The sequence below is a fragment of the Pinus tabuliformis genome, chromosome 3_2 (assembly GCF_031772625.1).
Source record: "Pinus tabuliformis cultivar Carrire ecotype Pingquan chromosome 3_2, CPIR1, whole genome shotgun sequence".
In the NCBI taxonomy this organism is placed as follows: domain Eukaryota; kingdom Viridiplantae; phylum Streptophyta; class Pinopsida; order Pinales; family Pinaceae; genus Pinus; species Pinus tabuliformis.
In genome coordinates, this window is record NC_142302.1 from 500,103,102 (window position 1) to 500,115,201 (window position 12,100).

Genomic DNA, 12,100 nt, shown 5'->3' on the forward strand with positions numbered 1-12,100 from the left:
TATTGTCTTGAGCCAGAAAAGGATCCTTCAAAACAGCAGGAGTTTGGGAACCCTTGACAATCTTCGCAACCTCTGCACAATGAGGGCAGTCTCTTGTAAAATGTTCATCGTCACAAATGAGACAAGGATAACGAGGTTTGCGCTTTTCATCATTGGATTCCGCCTTTTCAGGTTTCTCCTTTGAACTTTTGTCCGTTTTATTCTTCTTCTTTCCTTTCTTCTTCCCACCGGATTTTGATTTGGCTGTAGATGACTCTACAACGTGAATATCGGCGGAAATCTCTGCAGAAGAATCTCCTGTTGGGGAATCAGGCAAGTTTATGATAGGGGAAGAATTCTTGGAAGACTTCTTCTTACTTTTAGTGTTAACCGTGCCAATCATACCATCGGCGGCATGAGATCCCGAAGGAGCTACAGCGATTTGATTTTGCTTGGGAAGATCGGGGATTTTCTCATGTAACATACCTGACTGAGTATAGACCAAGTCAAGGTACTATGCTTGAGCAATTACTTGCTCCTCAGTAACAACTCCGGCTTTAGCTACATCTTCGGTGATCTTTGGCAACAAAAATTTTACAAACCACTCGGCCAAGATCTGATCCGGAATAAATACCTTCACTAAACGTCGTCGACGTCTCCACTCATGAATATGATTTGAAATATAAGTAGACGTCGATTGTTTTAACGAAGTTAACAATTTTGTGCCATTGTCATATCGGACTGGAAATTGAGAATGAGTTAAAAACGAGGTAGTTAACTAACTAAAATTATAAAAAGTGTCTCGCGGTAACTCAATGTACCACTTGGCCGCGAGACCAATTAGAGTGCGCTGGAAAAGTCTAAGACAGATTGAATCATCTGAAATGGAGTTAGACGCACACCAGAGGTGGTAAGTCATCACATGGCTCGACGGGTCCTCTCCTGATTTACCTTCGAACTTGGGAATGTCACTGGGCAACTTATTCGGCATTGGCGGCCAAAACGGAAGATAATTAATGGGATCGTTCGTTAGGCGCGACAAGTCAAGCAAGTCCAAAGTTGCGATAAACGGTAACTGCCGATTAGGATCCCTAAAACTCTCGGTCATTAGACCAGCCCCAGGAGGGGGATATCCAAGATAACTAGGAATAGGAATTGCGTTTGGGATATTGTATCCTCCCGGAAAACCAGGATTAACAGGACCGTATTAGGGTTGTTGAGGTTGATGATAAGTGTACCCAGGATACGGTTGATACTGATAGACTGGCTACTGCACAGCAGGACCGAATTGGTACTGTCCCTGATATGGTTGATAAGTAAATTGTGGTTGACTTGTAACAACTGTACTTGAACCAGGTTGTCCTACAGGCATCTGAACCGAAGTTTGAATCGTAGATCCAGACGGTGGTAAAGATGTCTGAGGAGTAGATACAGGAACAGTAGAAACCGGAGCTGTCGATACTCCAGATGTAGGTGGGGTAGATTAAATAGATGTTGCGGGAGTTGTAGCAATCGTTTGAGGCGGAGTACTAGGTGTACTAGGCCCAGGCTGAGAAACTACCGAAGGTACAGAAGTTTGAATGTTAGACTGGACTGGTTGCTAGGATGAACCAGAAACTAAGGGTTGTCCAGTTTGAGATGAGAACTGTACATTTGGCTGCAACACCTGTTGGATTTGCGATGGTTCCCACACTATATTCATTCCGGGGTACTGACCCATAACTGGTTGAGAATACTGAGGACCATAACCGGGTTGAGGGTAGGATTAATAATTAAAAGGTACATTTCTCGTTCATTGAACATACGTTTGACCGGAGGGTGGTTGGAAACCTTGTTTCGAGTACTGACCTTGGGGTTGATACCCTTGAGGCACGTACTGATACTGGGGTTGACCTTGAGGTATAAATTGATACTAGGGTTGACCTTGGGGTACATATTGAGTCTTGGGTTGACCCTGAGGAACGTATTGTCCCGTAGGTATGTACTGTCCTTGAGGTTGCCCCCAGGTGTTAATTGAGGCTGCCCCCCAGGCGGTAACTGGCCACCTTGAGGTTAAGGATTGGGAATAGAACCTGACATCATAAGAATGTCTTCTACGCTCAACGGCTTAGTACCATTGCTTCCAGTTAATAACCCTTACTCAATGGGTTAAGGAGATGCTCCCGAAAAAGTACCAGAAAGGGACTGATACCCCGAGGGAACAGAAGGACCGCCGTACAAAAAATATTCAGGTGATTGAGTAAACATGGATGACTGTCCTGACATATTTATGGGAGTATAAAAACCTCTAGGTGTTGGGTGATAAGGAGCACGAGGTGGTGAAAAACTTAACCCTGAGTTTTCTAAGAAATTAGTCAAAGAAAGATACCAAGAACTGCTCCTAGGTGGACTGTAAAAAATTGATTCACGCTCCCTTAGCTCAATAACAGGTTGATTTTCAGGGATAGGGATGCCTACTTCTTCTTCCAGAGCAAGTTCTTCAATAGCAATAAGTCCAGAAGGAAGATCTTGGGTGATTATTCTTTCTACCCTAGGTGAACCAGGACCACTAGAAGTTGGAGAAACAAACCCCGATGTCGAAGTAGCAGCCAATTCACTATCAGGCTCGGATATTTCAGGTTCCTCACCTATACCACTAGTAGATGAAAAGCTACCAGTAACTTCGGAAACAGACACTGACTGTGGATTATAATCTGCTACTAACGTTTGAAAATCAGGATGTACTATCAAAGAAGATTCTCCTTCTTCAGGTGACCCAACTCTACTGTCTCTAGGAGTTACGAGGACTTTCAAGCCTTCGAGCTGGCTCGGTACTTCCTCAGGAGGTTGGCCCTGAAGTCTACGGGACTTCCTCAGTAACTCAGCCACGTTTACAAACTCAGGAGATTGGCCCCGAAGTCTACGGGACTACCTTGGTAATTCAGCCACAGTTAAAAACTTTTAACTACTTCACACGCAAACAAAGTAAAATCTCAATAAAAACCACCTAAAGCCTCTAAAGAGCCAAACAAATTTGAATCACACGCCTAAAGAATCTAGGAGATCAAACACACACAAACAGTAATTTTCCGTACTGAAAACACTAGCTGGTGATGAAATCCAATGTCGCAGAGTTCAATACAGAAATGGCGGTTGGAACAGTTACCCCGGCAACCTGCTTAACGAATAGACTGGCACAAGCTCCTCCACTTAACCGTCTCGAGTGAAGAGAACCCCCCAAAAAATCCAAGTGAGTCTAGCCGACGTCTGCTCCAGGTACAGTGGGATATTCCCACCACTGTCACCTCAGGAAAAGTCCTAAAGAATATGGCCACTAAGGTTAGCAACTGAAACAAATATACCTGGGGGAACAGTCTACAATCCGATATGCAAGCAAGGGCAGAGTAGCAAGCTCAATCCCCTTGAAGGCTCCTTGACATAATCCAAGGTTTACCAACAAGTGACCCCAGGCTCCTCGACAATGGTTAATCCGAGGTTTACCGTTTTTAATACATGAATATCTGGCGTCGTTCCCAATGAGGAAGGATTGACTCCCACACTGGTTCGGACACAATCTCGTGCTTCTCCTTTAAGAGGAGCTTTCCCAGAGCATAAATGCAACAATTGGATTTCTTCCCTACCACAAGATACAGCTACTTGTTTGTTTTACTATCTTGGAGAGTTAATCACTCTCCTACTCCAAGACACTAGCCTAAGCTAAATTGGTGTATCAGAGCCCTAGAAATAAAAATGTTACTAGATGAATTTTACTTTAAGCGTTATTTTTATTGGTTTTTGTTTAAGTCAAAAGGTGCGGACATGAAATTCGTGGTATGAAGACTCGACCCAAAATCACTAAAAATGCACCTAAGATGATTTAAACAATATTTTTCTCTTCGATGAACTTCTAAACTAAGAAAGGGTTTAAGAATGCAAATACTTTTCTAAACACAAATCTTTCCTAATCAAACAAATTTAAAGAAGAGCTTTTTGTCCTTTACAATGCACTCAAAACGAGACAACTAGTTATTTCACAAAAATTTCCCTTTTCGTTTCAAATCACTCAACCACTACAAAACAAACTTTTTCCAAAAGAGATTTTTTATATTTTTTATAAAACATTCAAAACTATGGAAATGACTAACTTTGAGATCTATAAATTATAAAAACCTATTTGAAGTCAAAGCCTACTAAAAGTCTTTTTTAAGGATGTTTTACTTAGCTAGATGTAAGCTAAGGACCAATTTATGCAGAATCACAAATAAGTCAAGAACAACCAATTTTGTTTTCTTTCTGAAAATGAAAATCCAAACTTTCAAACACAAGCTTTTCGAAGTTTTGTAAAGAGAAAACTCAAAGCGGATTCCTCAACAAGGGGAGATTTCATAAATAGTCAGACTCATAAGAAGGCCGGTAGACACTAAGGTGATCTGAAGTCCCTACAGCTTCTAAGCTTAGAGCCACTACACAACCAAAATGAAAAACAAACCCAACAAGCAAAACTCCTAGGAATTTCACCTAAAACCCTAACACTAACGAAATCAACCTAAGGAAAGCTTCTGACAAGTTATATGCAGGTCTGGGCAGTGGATAACAATTTCTAAACAAAAACTAAGCTGACTAACGGAGGAAATCTTAGGTTTTTCAAAATTTTGACAAGGTCCGTAGGCCCACAGTTGACACAGGTGCGGTCCCGCTCTGTGCTAAAAGCCAAGCTGCGGGTAGGTACGTACTGTGTCAAACGGCTGGGGTGCGGTCCTCTCCCAAAGCTAGGAAAAACAAAAAATAACCCTGGATCTACAAACTCTACCCAATTTTACACACAACAAGCCAAAAACAGAAACAAAAACACAGTTTCTCAAGTCAAAGTAAAAACAAGGAAAACAATCAAGTCCCCAGTGGAGTCGCCATTTTGTCACACGGAATAAGTCGATCTTGCGGACAAGATAGACCTTCCTAGAATCTAAAGAAGACCTAATGAGAAGCAAACCAACCAGACACTATCTTTCTCTAAATATGCTTTAATAAACAATGGCAAACAAGTGTTTTTAGGGCCTACCTTAGGTCCAACGCAAGCTTGTGGATGCCCTCGCTCCTTCGATCCAAATGAGCTCCTTTGTCGCGAATCTGCAAACACAAACAAGGCAAACAAATTAAATAGCACCTGCAAAGCCAAAATCATAAAACATATTTAACATGAAAGTCAAGGAGTCCATGAAACAAATAACATGAGATACTTGTTGAGAAAAATGAGTTTGATTGTATTAATTCAAAAGAAGAAGAACTTTACAACCTTTGCCTTGACGTTGTACAAGCTCCTCCCAGGGTCCAGCAAGAAGTCTCCTCTACTTTGACAAGTTTCACTCACTCCCCAATGAAGCCAAAAGGTATGTGATCTCTCCTCTTAAGCTCAACTAGGAAGTCTTGATTTCACCAACATTTACCCTCAAAAATGTTCAGCTTCTAACCTCTCCAGCAACCAGCCCAATGCCTGTATTTATAGTGCAATGGAGGGAGGTTACTAGGTCCTCCTTCAAAGGGATAAAGCCCTCCTTCAAAGGGATAGCTCCTCTCATCAAGGGATTAGCTCCTTCTCTTTTGGGATGCATGAACCACCTCAGAGCGAACAATCCACGTCAAAATTCCTTCTAGAAACCTCTAGAATTAACCCAAAGTGAGTTTTTTAAGATAAAACTTGTGTCTTTTGACTTTCACACGGGTCCGCACCTACAGCGTTAGGGACAGAGCAGGCAGGTCCGCAGTTTTTGTACACAAAAGGTGCAGGACCGCAGGTGACAGTGAGAGAAAGTGCGGAACCAGAGTTATATTGATTTTTAATGTCTTTCTCTCATTTCCAAAGCTTGACTTGAAGAGATGAGGTCTGAGACTTGCTTAGGAGGACAGTACAAGTGATGATAGACCCATACTGACTGCAAATAATCATGGTGACGATATTTTTGTGTAACATAGGCCAAGCCAGGTTAACACAATACATATAACATCAAGATCTTCAATGCAATGAACATGACCATCACGCATATAGCCAATCCAAATTACAACATCAAAATCTCAATGAGATAACCCTAATCATCAAGTTAATAACATATAACAACAATAAGCTATATATCATACTCATCAACAACATATAACCTAATCGTAAGGTTATCCAATGTAAAACAACAATAGCAATACATACAGCTATAGGTTACTATCATTCTTGACTATCCGACACATGTGCATATAACTACACTAATCAACTAACATCTATCATGAATGTAATTATAACATCAAAATCCATGTACATAAACCTAATGCATATAATAATCCTTAACTTACATACCTACATGCCAACATACAATATCACGATCTTCTCTTACCAGAAATTCTAATGCTGCAACCTCATTATGATGATTTGCATCTCCTGTTCTATCTCAGCCAACACATTAGCATCATAACATACCAATATCACCCTAATGACCTAGATTGCATACCATGACTTCACAAGGCATGTTTGACCTACATTTCATGCATAACTATAACCAAGGCCATGCATTCATAACAACTACATATAGACATATAACACATGAGTACCAAACCATATACATCTCATTCTAGCTAGAGTCCAGTCATCAACGCAAGGCCATATCAACATCGCATACCATGACCTCATGCATGACAACAACAACCATTACACCATTGTATGCATTACCACATGCAACCATCAAGATGCATAAGCAATTCATAATCAACTACACATACGCATGAACGCATGGAGTCGAGCATAAGCAATCAATACTTGTAACTAAACCTACAAGACTGACACATTTAATCAAACATACAAGAATGCAACCTACCATACAAGGATGTAATCAAGCTGCATATAATCATGTAACCAGTCATATACTTTTGATGAGGCATTCCATAAAATAAACATCAATTTCCTCATGATAACCTTACTACCATCAAGACCAACATGATGCAATGCAACAAGAACATGGAATGCAAGTGTAAGAGACACAAATTCAACTCACATGCATGCATGACCAACACATTCACCCAAGGAGACCACAACCACGCTCTGATACCACTCTATAACACCCCCTCCTCCCAGGTCCACCCAAGCAATCGACCAGCCAGGGTAAGCATTCGACAAGAGAGGCTACTATAATGGATTCAACTTCCTTGCTAACCTTAAGGAAATGGAACCGACAAAACATATCAAACAAACCCATCCACATCTGCAACAACACCCCCAGAAGACATGTCAACCACTCAGACAGCCTGTCCTCGCGTCCCATTGAGGAGATTTAAGCCTTTTAACCCCTGGTCACTCTCATTCTATAGGCAAGATAGCGACCAGAAGCCAAAGTCACTCTCATAGGCCTATGTGCCATCGTCCTGAACTTTTTTCAGCAGACCTGTGCCAGTGTCCCCGAGATTTGAGCCACTTTTCTAGCCCAAAATTTCGGCCTCTCCCTAGAACTTGTTATAACCTTCAGAATCCATCAAATACATTATGACAATATAAACAAATTAAAAATCAACCTCAGGACTAGGCCTAAGCATCCCCAACTGGGACTGACATTTTGTCAAACACTTGGCATCAATGCAACTACAAGTCTAGGATACAAAACAGAGCATAAATGACTGAAAGAACTTATGAAACGTAACCAGAAGGATTGCCACCTTCTCCATTGAACTGTTATAACCTCAACTAGGTATTGCATCCATCATTTAATAATTACAAGTAAATACATGAAATAACCATGAAATGAACCAGACATATAACCTTGCTTATAACCAACATAAAACCATATAAATATCAGAGATATGACAACCATCAAATCCACATATAAACAAGTGCAAGAGTAAGATAACTTAGCTTTTATTAATCATAGGAAAATCCAACCAGGTTCAGGACTTCCACGTACCATTCGACCATAGACATGACTAAACCAAATCTTTCTTTCAACCAATCACCCTCGTGCCATTTCCAACCATGAATGTGGGATCTCATAGAACAACAAATCCAAGAACAACTAAGGGAATCCAGAGGTTAAACCACCTCCACCCTCACCAAACCGTGATCAAGCCAAACCCGGTGCTCTGATCACAATCGAACTGAACTTGGAATGCCATCAGGAATCCATCACCATCCTTGAGGAATTTTCTCCTTGTCTCTCAGGGTTTACCACAATCCAATCTCGGATCACTAGGCCCTAAAGTGAGGCCAATCTCTCAGGATTTACCACAATCCAAACCCATATCACTAGGCCCTAAATCGAGACTTCTCCCTCGGGCTTTACCATGTATCTTACCAAAACCGGTCAAGGGATTCCTAGGCCTTTGGGAATGAAACTTGAGACCACATCGCCCCGGATTGCGAAATCCATCCAACAAACCAAAGCTTAAAAACTGAAATAGACATCCCAACACCATGGCATCTGGAAAAAGGAAAGGCTAGGCTGAAAACCACTATCATAACTCGACAAAACCATGCCACCGACAGCAAGAGAACCATACACCAACATGCAAAGCCATGCATGTCCAAACTAGCTAGGAAATCACACATGCAAAAGGTTACCTGCAACTATTCATGTTGAAGCTGCCTGATCTTGCTCTTCTTCCTTGATCCTTCATTTCCTTCCTTTCCCTTCGCTTTCTTTTCCTTCCTTGATCCAAAGCTAGTGTGCTCCAATAAAACTCTAAGTGACCAAGAGTATGAGAGAGAGAGAATAATGAGAGTGCTCCAATAAAACTCTAAGTGACCAAGAGTATGAGAGAGAGAGAATAATGAGAGTGCTCCAAGAAAACTCTAAGTGACCAAGAGTATGAGAGAAAGAGAGAGAGAATAATGAGAGAGCTCCATACTTGAACTAACAAAATGTTACACTGACCAAGCTTGCCAACTAATCTTCAGAAGCCTTTTTATGAATGAGGCCTCTATTTTCTTCATTTTCCATTATTTTCCTTCAATTTCCTCCTCACATGCAACTTGTGACCTTTCAACTTACTTTTCTCTTAATTTCCTTTATTTTCATAAATAAATGTGCCAAAAATGACTTTTTCCTTTTAATGCCTTTCCCTTAGCCTTTCCCAATTTTCCCTAGCCAAAACACACACATCCAGTGATGCCCACTAGGATATCTTTGCCCAACATTTAGCTTGGAATATGTGTCCCTACCCTGTGGTCTTATTTTGCCTTTATTTCCATTATTACATAGAATTTTCACTAGGGTTGTTACAAGTTTCCCCTCTAGTGCTAAGAGGGTGAAAGGGATATTAGAGCTCGTGCATATTGATGTGTTTGGATCTATGTTTGTTCCGTCACTGAGAAAGTATGTGTATTATGTCTTATTTATGTATGACTTCTCGAGGAATACATGGATATATTTCCTCATGAAGAACTTTGAAGTCTTTGACAGGTTTAAAGAATTTAAGGCTCTGGTGGAAAATCAAACAAAGAAGAAGCTTAAGGTGTTAAAGATAGATAATGGTGGAGAGTTCTGCGAGAAGGAATTTTAAGAGTTCTATAAGAAGTGTGGTATAGCATGGTAGAAGACTACTCCATACACACATCAGAAAGAATAGCAAGCATAATCAACAAGACGTTGATGGAAAAGGCAAGAAGCATGCTGAATGGTCTCGTGTTCATATATGAATTATGGCTACACGCGGTGGATATTGCATGTTACCTATTTAATAGATCACCTTCATCGACGTTGGAGGATAAGACTCCACATGAGGTATGGACTCGTAAGAAACCCTCTCTCGCACATCTCAAGGTATTTGATTGTGATGCATATGTACATGTTCTAAAGGAGAAAATAACCAAATTGGAGAGTAGATATAAAATGTGCATCTTTATTGGGTATAAAGATGCTTTAAAAGGTTATAAGATTTGGAACCCAGAAACAAGGAAGGTTGTGTACAACTGAGATGTGGTGTTTAGAAAGGTGAAAGATTTTATTAAACATGAAGTCCTACTAAAGGAAAAGGAACCAAAGAAGATAGAGTTTGAACTGAAGGAGGAAGAATCAGACTCTACATCAAAACAAGAAACAAAAGAGGAAGAGCCACATAATCTAGTTTTGAGGAGATCGGTTCCAGAGGGAAAGTAGTCAAAGAGCTATCGTCCATATGACTTTTGTTCAAATTTTGCTTTATCTATTACTGATGATGATTCTAGAACTGTCAAGGAAGCAGTGGATTCAAATGATGGAAAAAATTGGAAAAAGGTCGTGATTGAAGAAATGGAAGCCTTGGACAAAAATGAGGCGTAGGATCTGGTTGACTTGTCAGTTGGAAGGAAACCCATTGGTAGAAAATGGGTGTTTAAGAAGAAGGTGAATGCAGAAGGAAATGTGGAGAAATACAAAGCTCAATTGGTAGCAAAAGTTTATTCCCAGGTGTCGGAAATTGATTATGGTGATATTTTTTCTCCTGTTGTGAAGTTAGCCTCTATTAGATTACTTTTATTTGTTGTTGTTGCTTTTCATTTTGAAGTAGAACAGATGGATGTGAAGACAACATTTCTTCGGTAGGATCTAGAAGAAGAGATCTACATGCAGCAATTAGAAGGATTTGCGGTGAAGGGTAAGAAAGAACTAATATGCAGGTTAAAAAAAGGTCTTTATATGGGTCAAAGCAGTCACCAAGGATGTGGTATCAAAAATTTGATACATATATATTGGGACTTGGCTTCACAAGGAGCAAAGCGGATCACTGTGTATTTTGAATTAATTGGTGATCGTGTTATTTATTCAGTCTTATATGTGGATGATATGTTGCTAATTAGAAATGACAAAGAAATTATCTAGGATTTGAAGACCAAATTGTCCTCTAAATTTGACATGAAGGATCTTGGTGGTACAAACTATATTTTGGGCATGGAAATTAAACGAGATTGAGTAAAGAGGAACCTCTGGTTAAACAAGAGAAAGTATGTTGAGACAATATTGAAGATGTTTAATACGCAATATAGTAAACTAATGAAGGTTCATGTTCTTGTAGGTGTAAAGTTATATGTTGAACAATGTCCCAAGACACAAGAAGAGGAAGAGGACATGTCCCATGTTCCATATGTGAGTGAAGATGGTAGCCTCATGCATGCAAAGCTATGTACCAGACCAAACTGCACATGCACTGGGAGTATTGAGTAGGTTTATGTCAAAACCAAGGAAGGATCATTGGACAACAATGACATGGGTTTACAGGTATTTGCATGGCACTAGTGATTATAGTTTGTGCTACCAAGGAAGATGAGGATTAGATAGAATTTTGGGCATACATGACTTTGTTGATGTAGACTGGGCTGGATATCTGGATCAGAGAAGATCTACAAGTGGGTATTTGTTTAACCTATTTGGAGGAGTAGTCAGTTGGATGAACAGGAGACAGTCTGCGGTGGCACTTTCAACTACAAAGGTTGAATATATGGCAACCACTCATGCAATGAGTAAAGCAGTTTGGTTGCAGAGATTGTGTTCAAGTATGGGGTTGTTACAAAAAGTTATAAGGATAGATTGTCAGAGCCAAAGTGCAATTTTCTTAGCAAAGAACCCTGCTTATCATTCGAAGACAAGCACATTGATGTTCAATATCACTTTGTGAGGCATATGGTTGAAGACAAAAAGGTGTTGTTAGTAAAGGTGGACATTTTGAAGAATGTTGCAGATGCATTGATGAAGTCTGTGAGCACTAAGAAGTATTCTTCGTGTAGAGAAACAATGGGCATTGCAGGCCTGGACCAATGGCTATACACTCATGCGGCCCCCTGTGTGGAAAGAAAACAACAATTGGGAGAATGTTGGGTGTGTTATATTTTTTCCATGATTAACTCCACGCATTATAATGTTTTGATGGACACAACGGTGCCGCTCTAGGGCAACGCCCCCGAGTAAAAAAAATGCAGACCCAAGAAAGGGTGACAGACCTGAGAATGATGGGCGGAACCACCCATGGTTTTGCAGACGGTTTGGAACATGATGGTTTTTTCCCATGGTATTTTATAGATCTGGTCAAGAAACTACAATTATCTTCTAATCTAGGGTTAATGGATTGGGGTTTATGAATGCTTCAACATGTATATAATGTATTATAACATTGAAAGGAATATAATGAAAAATCAATCTAGTTTTCC